Raw genomic sequence first — 12,223 nt, 5'->3', positions numbered from 1 at the left:
GTGTAAATGGCTCTTTTCATCAGAGGATCATTGGAACTGGCCTGAATCATATTGATTTATATATTTTTACCTTGTTTAACATGTATTGAATTTCTTGCCAAGCAAGAGAGGGGGTAGAGGGAAGGATTGGGAAAAAATTAGAACACAAAGTTTTTTGCAAGGATCAATGTTGAAAAATTATCCTTGCATATGTTTTAAAAATAAAAACTCCAATTTAAAAACATGTCAGTGGTAATCTTGTCTGAAAAAATAAAAAAAGGAAGTTGGAAAAGGGAAGGGAGTAGTGCAATAAGGGATTACCCATGTTACATGAAGTTGAAACCAAACACAGAAGTGTGTTAAAAGTTCAGATCTTTTATTGCCTCCAATATAGCTCAGTTAGCTTAGAGGCCTATCTTTCTGCTTGGTTCTAAGAGCTCTTGCAGCTTTGTCCTTCACTTCTGCCTCTGCTTTCTTCAGCCTCCAGAGCCAGCACCAAGTTTGATCTGTCTTGCCTCTGAGAGAGGGCTTCTAGCTCTCAATCTCCCAGAGTGCTCTGCGTCTGTCCCAGCGTGCTGCTCTCCAAGCTAAATCCGCTGAACTCTCTTGACTGGGCTTATATATGACTCTTCTGAGAGAATGGGATTATGAGTTTTCTCCCAGAGTGCTCTCTGGCCCTAAGAGATTCAAGGGAGGTATGAATTCGGATATCTCATACAAACCCTGAAATTTCCCAAACATTTGAACTCCAATGAGTAGAGGTGTGAACACAAGCATTGTATCAATTAGTTCTACTTAATACCTTGTTTCAGGTTCTGGCCCAAAACATCTCCTTGTAAGATTAGATCAATGATACTGAACGATGATAAATTAGATAATTATTGTCTCTATCAACTCTAATGATTTAGCAATTTGTAAAGATTCCAACAGTAGATGCCCATCATTTGCGAAATGGCTGAATAAGTTATGGTAGATCAAAGTAATAGAATATTCTACGAAAAGCAATGAACAACTTGATTTTGGAAAGGCCTGGAAAGATTTACATGAACTAATGCTGAGAGAAACAAGCAAAACCAGGAATACGTTATTTACAGAAACAGCAAGATTGTGCAATGATCATCTATGAAAGATTTGGTTCTTTTCAGTGATTCAGTGGTCCAAAGCAATCCCAGTAAACTTTGGAAAGAATGACATCTGCATCCAGAAAAAGCATAGTAAAAATTATAGAGATTGAATGTAAATCAACATATGTTATCATTTCTTTTTTATGGTTCTTTTTCTCTTTCTCTCTCTCTTTTGTTCTGATTTTTTTCTTTCAACATGATTCATAAAGAAAGGTGGTACTAAAGATAAAGTAAAATTTTAAAAAGAGAGAGAATAGCTATCATTCACAGTTTTTCATTGAACAATATTTCTGTTGTGGTTCCAATATTCTGGTTCTGCTCATTTCATTTTGCTCATTTCATGTAAGTCTTCCCAAGGTTTTCTGAAAGCATCTTGATCATCATTTCTTAAAGCATAATAGTATTCCATAACAATCATATAAAATAATTTTTGAATCATTCTTTAATTGATGGGCATTGCCTCAGTTTCCAATTCTTTGCCACTGGAAATAACATAAAAAGAGTCACTATAAATATTTTTGAACAAACAGGTCCTTTTCCTTTCATCTTTTTGGGATACAGACTTAGTCGTGCTTGGTTGCTGTTCTTCTTTATATTTAAAGAGGACCAAAATGATATCACTATGTCCAAATCAAGGTACATTATGTACAACAGTGGTTAATCAAACTAATTCAAACTCAAAAAGCTCTATTACAGGCCAAGTACAAATTGTCCATATGAACCTTTGGAGTAGAGATGTCTCTAAATATAAACATCTCTTTTTTCCTTTGTGTTACTGCAATTCTGTTTTGCCCATAATATGTGTCCCATGTCTCCCAATCAATACCAGTGTTCTTCAGAGAGACCTTGAAAGTGCCCTTGTATTGATTCTTCTGACTTCAGTGTGAGCATTTGCTTTGTGTGAATTCTCCATAAAGTAGTCTTTTAGACAAACCTATGTTTGACATTTGAATAAACATGTCCAACCCATTGGAGTTGTGCTCTCTGTAGTAGAGTTTGAATGCCTGACAGTTTGCCTTGCCAGGTGATTTTCAGAATCTTCCTGAGACAATTCAAATGGAAGTGATTCAGTTTCCTGACATGGGGTTGATATACTGAATAGGTTTCATGGGCATAAAACAATGAGGTCAGCAAAGTGGCTTTGTGGACCTTCACTATAGGAGGCAGGGGATAACTCTTCTCTCCCACACTTTCCTATCGAGCCTCCTAAACACTGAGCTAGCTCTGACAGTGCATATGTCAATTTCATCACGTATGTGGATAACCCTGGCAAGAATATTGCCAAGACAAAATGGACTTATCCATAGAATTCATCATTTCTCCATTTGCTATTACCAATGATTCCACATGTGGATGTTGTTAATACTGGCTGGGGAGAATCACTATTTTCTTGGAGTTAATTATCAGGTCAAAGTGGCATCCAGTCAATTCATATTCTTGCATATTGCATCTCAGCCTTAGATATTGAGTGCACAATTACATATATATGGTATTGCTGAGTGAAAGGGTACACACAGTTTTAAAGTTCTTAGGACATAGTTCTAATTGTTCTCCAGACTAGTTGGATTAGTTCATAACTTCACAAAAAGTGCTTTAGTGTTTCAGATTTCCCACATTACCTCCAACGTTTGTTGTTTCCTTTTGTGTCATATTAACCAGTCTTATGGGTATAAGATAGTACTTTAGAGTTACTTTAATTTGGATTTCTCTAATCAATAATGATTTAGAGAATTTTTTTCTTCTGAAAATTTTCTGTTCATATCTTTTGGCTATTTATCAAATAAGGAATGACTCATTCTCTTCAATTTGACTCAGTTCTCTATATATTTGAGAAATAAAGTCCTTATCAGAGAAATTTGCTTTAAATTTCTTCCTCAATTTCCTGCTTTCCTTTTAATTGTATTTGCATTGGCTTTGTTGGTGAAAACTTTTAAAGTTTGATGTAATCAGAATTATCCATTTTACACCCCATAATGCTCTTTATTTCTTCTTCGGTCATAAAATCTTCCCTTATTCGTAAATCGGACAGGTAAAATTTCATGTTTTTCTCATTTGTTTATATCACCTTTTATCACTAAATCATATCTATTTTACTTTACTTAGGTATTTGGTATGATACATTGATCTAAACTAGGTATAGTTTATCTATACCTAGTTTGTGACAAATGGCTTTACTATTTAACAGAAATTGCTAGGAAAACTGTAAATCCTTGTTCCCAAATCATGTCTCTTTAGGTTTGTCAAAAACTAACTTTACTGTGGTCATTTATTCCTATGTGTACTGTACTTAGTTTGCATTTCTAAAATAATTTTGAATAATAGAGTTAATGGTAATCCTTGCTTCACCCCTCATCTTACAGGAAAAGCTTCTAGTTTATCCCCATTGCAGATAATGCTTACTGATGGTTTGAGATGAATACTACTTATTGGTATTACTGGATTATAATTTCAGAATGACTGAATGATAGCTCTTCTAATCCTAGGCAAATAATTTAGCATTGCAGCAATCCAAATTTGTGAATTGATGCCTAAGAAGCCAATGTTGATCAGTTCTCTGAAGACCTAAACATCTAGAAATAACATCAAAATAAGTTCTTACTTCATCATGGAGAAATGGAATGCTAAAATAGATAATTGGAATAACAGGTAATTTTGGCTTATAGTACAAAATTAAGCAGGAACGATGACTAATGGAGTTTTGTTAAGACAACTTGCTAGTTATAGCATTTTTTTTTAGTAATCCAAAAGGCAACTCTACATATAGTTATCACCAGGTGGTAAATATATATATATAAGTGTTTGAATATATATTTTGTAACCAAAGATGGAAGAATTTTATAGAGTCAGTTAAACTCAGATCATGATTTTCTTATTGCAGATTTAGACTGAAATTGAAGAAATGAAAGAAAACCACTAGGCCATATAGGTATGACCTAACTAACATCCTTTATGAATATGAAGTACAGGTGATAAATAGATTTAAAGATTAAATCTGATAGGTAGACTGCTTGAAGAACTATGGCCTGAGCTTTACAATAGTGTACAGAAGTCAGTAACCAAAAAAAAAAAAAATCCAAAGAAAAAGAAAAGCAAAAAAGCAAAATGACTGATGAAGCTTTACAAATATTTGAGAAAAGAAAAAAAAGGGAAAGGGAAAGGAGAAGGGGGAAAGATGTATTTAACTAAATTCAGAATTCCAGAGAATAGCAAAGAGAGATAATAATAAGGCTTTCATAAATGAGTAAAAACGAAGAAAAAAATAGAATAGGAAAACAAGAGGTCTCGTCAAGAAAATTAGAGCTACCAAGGAAAAATTTCATGTTAAAATGGGCATGATGAAAAACAAAAATGGTAGATATTTAACAAAAGCAGAAGAAATAGATAAAAACCACACAAAAGAACTATTCAAGAAAGATCTTAATATCACCGATATGATATAGTTACTGATCTAGAACCAGACTTCTTGGAGAATGAAGTGAAGTAAGCTTTAGGAAGTATTGCTAACAATAAGGCTAGGAGAGGTGATAGAATTCTATCTGTGTTATTTAAAAACCCTAAAAGATGATGCTGTTAAATTATTGAGCATAGTATTCTAGCAAATTTGAAAAATTCAACAGTGACCACTGGACTGGAAAATATCAGTTTGCATTCCAATACTAAAGAAGGGTAATTCCAAGGAATGTTTAATTATTGAACAATTCTACTCATTTTATATGCCAGCAAGTTATGCTTCAAATTTTTCAACCTAGGTTTCAGCAATATGTGAACTGACAATTGTTATAAGAGTACTCTGGTTTTTGAAGAGTCAGAGGAATTAGAGACTAAATTCCCCCAATTATGGAGAAAGCAGGAAAGTTCTAAAAAATATCTGCCTCTGCTTCATTAACCACACTTAAGTCTTTGACTGTATATCACCAAAAAATGTGGCAAGTGCTTGAAGAGATCAGGATACCAGATAAAAATGATCTAAGAAACTTGTATGTACATCAAGAAACAGCAGTTTGAACTGAATATGGTATAACAAATTCATTTAAAATTGGAAAAGGAGTACAAGGATGTATATTGTCACCCTATTTATCCAATTTATATAAGTAGCACATCATAAGAAATGCCAGACTGAGTGAATCAAAAGTTGCCAGGAGAAATATCAGCAATTTCACATATACAGACAACATTTCTCTGGTGACAGAAAGTGAAGAGGAATTAAGAAGTGTGAGGATGAAAGAGGACAGTATAAAAGCTAGTTTGAAGCTTAACATCAGATAACTAAGATGTTGGCGATGAATCTAATCATTTCCTGGCAAATGGAGGGGGAAAAAAATGGAAGCACTGTTAGATTTTATATTCTTGGGATCAAAGATCATTGCAGATAGTCACTGCAACCATGAAATGAAAAACCACTTGATCCTTGGAAAGAAAGCTGTGGCAAATCTGGATAACATATTTAAAAGTAGAGATATCACCTTGCTGACAAAGATCTATATAGTCAGAGATATGTTTTTTCCCAGCAATAACATATGGCTGTGAGAATTGGAGTTTGAGAAAAGCTGAATGCTATAGAATGGACATTTTTGAATTGTGCTGGAGAAGCTTTTGATAGTACCTTGAACAGCAAGAAGATCAAATCAATGAATACTTCAAGAAATTAATTGAGGCTATTCACTGTAACGTTAAATAGTGAAGTTGAAGCTTAAATATTTTGGCCACACAGTGACCACATAGTGAAAGATAGGAACCATTGGGAAAGATAGGAAAGACTTGAAGGCAAAAGGAAATTTTACAATCTTTCTGTTAATATTTGCTAGTATTTAATTGAAATTTTTTACATCAATATTTGTTAGGGAAATCGTTCTATACTTTTTTGTTTTTGTTTTTGCTGTACCTGATTAAATTTTTTTTACATTAAATGTTTGGTAGAATTCATTTGTAAATCCATCTGGTCCTGGGTATTTTTATTTAGGGAATTTAATTATGGCTTGTTCATTCTCCCCTTTTCCCCTTTTTCCCCTCTGCCCCTCCCCCCAAAAATTAATTTTATTGTCCCATTCCAAAGAGGATATAGAAAGTAAAGAGCCAGTTATCTAATAACTGTATGCAGTTCAAAGGGTGGAATACAGGACCTTAGTTATAGTTAAGAGACTCATACAAGAAAACCCATAGACCACTTCTCAAGATAATTGGAAATGCTGAACACTCATTCAGAAGTTTAAGTTCTAAATACGGATTTCTTTATCACATGGTTTTCAAATCTTGAGGCTTTACCCCTAAGACCATGAGAAGAGGGTAAGAAGGACTTACATATAGCAACACCATTTGTTGTCACTGAAAAAACTAGCAAAGAGCAATTCCATATCAGAATGTACTGCATTAGACTGGAGAGTTTATCTACATCATAGTACCAAAGTAAATTTGCATTTCTGTCAGTAATATTTCACAGTTAACTTACCAAGTATAATGCCCAAAACCAATCATCTACTTAGGAGACTGTCAGTGCTAAAAATCAACTGAGGAAGTCAGCATTTCCAGCTAAGTCTGATTCCACTGAAAATGAGACCAAGCACAAAAATATAATAGGAAACATGTATTTGCAAAAGTCCATGGAATAAAATGTTTTGTGAAAGTTATGTTTCCTTTCCCTTAAACTTAAGAGTATGAAAGTTGTCTTGAAAAATGATTGAATTAAAGTAAGGAAGGAATACAGAAAGAAATGAATGTTTGCCATAGAGAAAGGAGCTTAAGATAATTCATATGTAGGTTTAGCTTCATTATGAAAAAACAGAACTGTTTGTGGCTTTTTGGCTTCTGAGAAATGTGCTTTTAAAATTTTCCAGTTAATACTTTTTATTTTTTAAATTAAAAAAGCTTTTTTTTTTTTTCTGCTTCCAGTTTTGAACTATCCCACAAGTTTGTTGAAATCTCTCATATATTAGAATAGGATATTTTTTCTTCTGTTAATTTGGACAAATTATAATTTTGCAAATATTCATCCATTTCACTTAGATTGTCAGATTTATTGATATATAATTGGGCAAAAATCTCCTAAAAACTGGTTTAATTTCATCTTCATTAGTGATGAATCAACCCTTTTCATTTTTTGATACTGTAATTTGGTTTTCTTCTTTCTTTTTAAAATCAAATAAATCAGTGTCTTATGTTTTATTTTTCATAAAATCAATGTGTAGATTTATTTTTTAATTCAATAGTTTCCTTTTAATTTTATAAATCTCTCCTTTAAATTTCAGGTTTTCTGATAGAATGTTTAGTTTTAGATTTTTAATTTGTTCTTTTTTTCTATTTTTTTAGTTGCCTGTCCAATTCATTGGCTTGCTCTTTCTCTATTTTGTTGATACGTATAAAATTTCCTCTTAATTATTATTTTGGCAAATATTTGGAATATTTGTCTAATTGTTGTCATTCTCTTTAGTGAAATTTTTGATTATTTCTATGATTGGTTCTTTGACTCATTCATTCTTTAGAATTAGATTATTTAGTTTCTAGTTAATTTTAATTTATGTTTTCACAGGTCTTTAATATAATTTTTATGACATTATGACCTGAAATAAGTGCATTTAATATTTTTGCTTTTCCTCATTTGGTTGTGAGTTTTTTATGCCCTATTACATGGCCAATTTTTGTGAAAGTTCATTATGTAGCTGAAAAAAAAAAAAGAATATATTCTTTTTCTACTTCCATTCCATTTTTCCAGAGATCTGTCATAGCTAACATTTCTAAAATTCTATCTGCAATACTTTTTTTCTTGTTGTGATTAGATTTGTTCTGAAAAGAAATCTTGAGATCCTCCACCAGTATATTTTTACTATTATTCTGTGTAACTGAATTTTTCCTTTAAGAATTTGCATACTATGCCATTTGGTGCATGTAACCTTAGTTTTGATATAACTTCATAGTTTATGATACCTTCTCTCTTTATCTTTTTTAATTAGTTCTATTTTTTATTCTTTGTCTGAGATCATGATCACTGACTCTTCTTTTTCTTATCTCAGCTGAAACAGAATAGATTCTACTTCAGCCCTTTATTTTTACTCTTTCTCTTGTTTTAAGTGTGTTTCTAATAAAGAATACATTCTTTGATTATTTTTTTAAAGTTCATTCTGCTGTCCCCTTCTGTTTTGGAGTGGGTTCATCCCAGTCACATTCATAATTATGATTATTAACTCTCCATCTTATTTTTTTCCTATTTTTCTCCCTCTGTCTCTGTCTCTCTTTTTCTTCTGCCCCCATCCTTCCTCAAAAGTCTGTTTTTCTTCTGATCATTATTTCCTTCCCATTCTCCTTTTTATCAACCCTCGTCTCCTTCTGTCATTCTTCTCCCTTCTTATTCTCTCCCTTCTCCCACCCCCTTCCCTAGGCAGCAAGTAATCCAATTTATATTAAACATGTACAATTTTTCTATACATATCTCCACATTGATAAATCTGATTAACCAATTTTTATGAGTTAGATTTTATTGCCTGCCCCCTCCCCAACATCCCTTTCACTGTAAAAGCTTTTTCTTTCATGTCTCTTAAATGTAAGAGGAAGCTTATACTATATTTTGAAGCATATACTGTATTTTGTCTCACTTGACAATACCTCTTTAACGTGTCTTCTCTGGGATTATTATTGCTATCCTTGCTTTTTTCTCCTATTTAACTGAGATTTAAGTTTTACTCTACTCTCTCATTTTTACTTAGGTTTTTTTTTTATATTTTATGTCATAAATTCATAAATCTAGAGATAGAAAGAAACTCAAAAAACAGATGGGCTGTCCATCTGTTACCCTTTCCCCTGTCCCTGCCCACTTTTCAAACTGTGGCCTAGGAATTTTAATTTTATTGTTTTTGCTTTTTGTTATTTGACAGATTGTTTAGTTCAGCTATAGACTATCCCCTCCCTTTCAACAACTAACTTCCATGGTCCTCAATTTTTTCATCATTTTAATGGGTAAGTAAATTCAATCTACTAACATTTAATATTATGACTATTAAGGTATTTTTCTGTATGTAAAATCCATTTATATATATATATATATATATATATATATATGTACATATATATATATACATGCATATATATATTTTTTAAATCACATAAAATATGTATATAACTATATACCTGTGTTTATGTATATATTAATGTGTACACACATAATCTAATCCCTGTATACTTTCTTCTCTCTCTTAAAGCATCAAAAATAGTTACTGATTCACTTTACACTATTCCTAGTCCTTGAAATCTTATCTACCGATCTTTCGTTTCTTTTTTATGAGGTAACAATAGTCTTTGATCTCTAAAACTAATTCTGCTCTTTTTTCCTTTCCCAGTTTAGTCTATTTATTTTCTACCACTTGTACTAATATGATGAATTTCCTTGATCAGTTTAAGTAAGAACATTCCTTTCTGTGTCTTAATGACCTTCCCTTGTAGCATCCCAATTAAAACAGCAACAGAATTAATTCCCTATTTTCCTCTTTCCTTTTCTAAGGTATTTCATTCTAACATTTATGGCCAGAGTCTGTGTCTCTTTGTTTATTCAGTGATTCTGAACACTATGTTGAATTCCCAAAGGGAAATAGTTTTTTTGCCCTCCTCTCATAGATAAGCAACAAATCATCACTAGAAATTTAAAGCTATTCACAATTGTTTGCCTTATATTTCTTTTGTACACTGCATGTACACTGTATATTAAATTTCAAATAGTGTTCTTATATTGATTTTCTCAGTCTTTATTGTTCTTAAATGTTACTACTCTCTACTGCAATCCCCTACTCTCCTCCCATTAGTATGTTCAAACCTACAGGATAAATTATCTTTACTGTTTCAAACTATTTGCTCTTGTTTTCAGCACATTATATTCCTTTTTCAAAAATTTCATTATTATTGTTTTTATAGAATAGGGTAAGATTAATACTGAATTTCATGGTATGTAACTAAACTCTTCCTTTCCATTGTTATGGCATGTAAGGCTCTTTTATATGTCCTTGTTATTTTTATATGTTCTCTTCTTCCATTCCTTGCAAGATAGTCATTTGAAGGAACTACTAATTATTTCTTATAATCACTACATCTTTTCATTGTTTCTTGATGATGGCATCTTCTTTATATTCCCTCAATTATTTTATGGTAAAGCTGTATTCTATTCTTAAACTTCTAAAATGCCACAGTAGCTTCAAAAAGTCAATACTAGAGAGATTGGGGAAGATAAACATTCTGATATCATGCTGCTATAGTTATAGATTAATCTAATCATTCTAGGAAATAATTTGGAATTATGTGACCAAATTGTTGAAATAATTCATAACTTTTGATTCATCAGTCTCCTAATAGTTGTATTATTCCAAGGAGATAAAAGTTAGAAAAAGAAGTTCTCTATATACTAAAAAATTCATAGCAGTGCATTTTTGGACAGCAAAGAACTAGAAACAAAATGGCTGTCCATTAGTTAAGGAATGAAAATGTGACATGAATATTATGGAGTATTATTATGCGATAAATAACAACATGAGGAATTCATGGAAATATGGGATAATTTCTCTGAACTGATGCAAAAGAAAACAACTAGAATCAGAGGAATGATTTACACAATATGTGTAATACTATAAATAATGAAATTTCCAAAACAAAAGCATATATTGAGTAACTGTATGGACCAATGTGATTTGAGTGAATAATTAAAATTACACCTCCCCCTTGGAAATGAAACCAGGGAATAGCAAGAGGAACATGCTTATCAGTTATTTTATCTTAACTCTTTTATTCACATGATCATAGATTTAGAGCTGGGAGAAAAAAACAGAAGATCTAGATTCCAACCCACTCATGTTACAGATGAGGAAGCAAAAGCATACAGGGTGTGAAGCGGAAAGTCCAGTGTCAGGTAGTTAGGAGAAACTTAAAATGAGGTCTTCCTGATACATTCTCAGAACCCTAGGGGTTTGCTAAGTGTAATTCACTCCTGGAGGCAAAGAACTTATTTGACAGTGATTGTGGGTGTAAAAACAAATGTAATCAGTATGATAGATAATAAGATAGACAGACTAGTACTTAGATTTACTGTTTTAGATAGACCTCTCTCTTTTTCTCTATCTCTTTCTGTCTCTCCCTTTCTCTCTTTCAGATTTCAAGGAACAGTCCTAAAACTCTTAGAATTCAGGCAATTGCAATTACTTATTTGAGTACTTTAAAACAGGTATTGCATTAGAGGTATTTAGAGCTGGAAAGGATCTTCAAAAAATGTAGTATATATGACTTTCATTTTATTAATATCTGAGGCTAAGATAATTGAAACTATTTGCAGAACTTCACTGTATGCTAGTAATAATCTCATTCTTGTGTCCTTTCCATTACATACACAGTGTTGCTTTTCTACTTCTCACACATATTCATTGTTGTTCTCGCACATGGAAAAGTAGGGAAAGAAAAGTCATTATAGTTCCAGCTGTGGTCAAGGAATCTTGACTAAACCTATCTAAAAGATAAGAAAAGCAGAAAAATGAACAAGTATTTAATGACACTATATAAAGTGCTTTTCAAACCTATGGGTACCATATAGATTTAGCTATTTTTGTTATTAATAGTAATCAGTAAGTATTTATTAAGTACCTGCTATGTGTGTAAAACACTGGGCCAAGTGCTAAGTATATAAGGAAAAGTAAAAACAGTCTTTCTTGGAAGATCTCATAGTCATGTAAATGACGATATAAAAACAAGATCTAAACAGGATAGACTGTGGAGTTATAATCTCAGAGGGAAGAAGGTGAGATTACTGAAGACTAGGAAAGACTTGCAAAAAATAGGACTTTGAATCCTGAAGGAAATCAGAAGGTGGAGAATTCCTGGCATGGGGAACAACCAATGAAAATGCAGTCAAAAGACTGAGTGTTTTGTTAGAAGAAACAGTAAGGAAGTCAGTGTCACTGTATCAAAGACTGCTAAAGTGTGAGAAGACTTGAAAGGTAAGAAGGGGTCAAATTTTGAAGGATTTTAAAAGCCAAACAGGATTTTCATATTTCATCCTGGAAAAAATAAAGAGTTACTAGCATTTAATGAATAGAGAAGTGATACTCACACTTGCTCTTTTGGAAGATCATGGGCTGGAGTGGGGAGAGCAAGCTGATTGT

General features: G+C 32.3%; 1 protein-coding gene across 11 annotated transcripts in view; it reads left to right on the top strand.

Annotated features, from left to right (window-relative positions):
* GULP1 (GULP PTB domain containing engulfment adaptor 1) overlaps nt 1-12,223 on the top strand; it is a 409,533-nt gene that overhangs the window by 152,674 nt on the left and 244,636 nt on the right. For 8 of the 11 annotated variants that reach the window (XM_051986054.1, XM_051986042.1, XM_051986043.1 and 5 more), the window contains one exon: nt 8,966-9,047. The exons of 2 other annotated variants lie outside the window; for them this stretch is intronic. The gene's annotated coding sequence lies outside the window, so the exon portion shown is untranslated. Of the gene's footprint in view, nt 1-3,135; nt 3,750-8,965; nt 9,048-12,223 lie in introns of those variants that run through there. One more of the 11 variants, XM_051986051.1, reaches the window with a different exon arrangement.

The sequence above is a fragment of the Antechinus flavipes genome, chromosome 3 (genome assembly GCF_016432865.1).
Source record: "Antechinus flavipes isolate AdamAnt ecotype Samford, QLD, Australia chromosome 3, AdamAnt_v2, whole genome shotgun sequence".
Lineage (NCBI taxonomy): Eukaryota > Metazoa > Chordata > Mammalia > Dasyuromorphia > Dasyuridae > Antechinus > Antechinus flavipes.
This window is presented reverse-complemented; position numbering and strand designations above follow the sequence as displayed.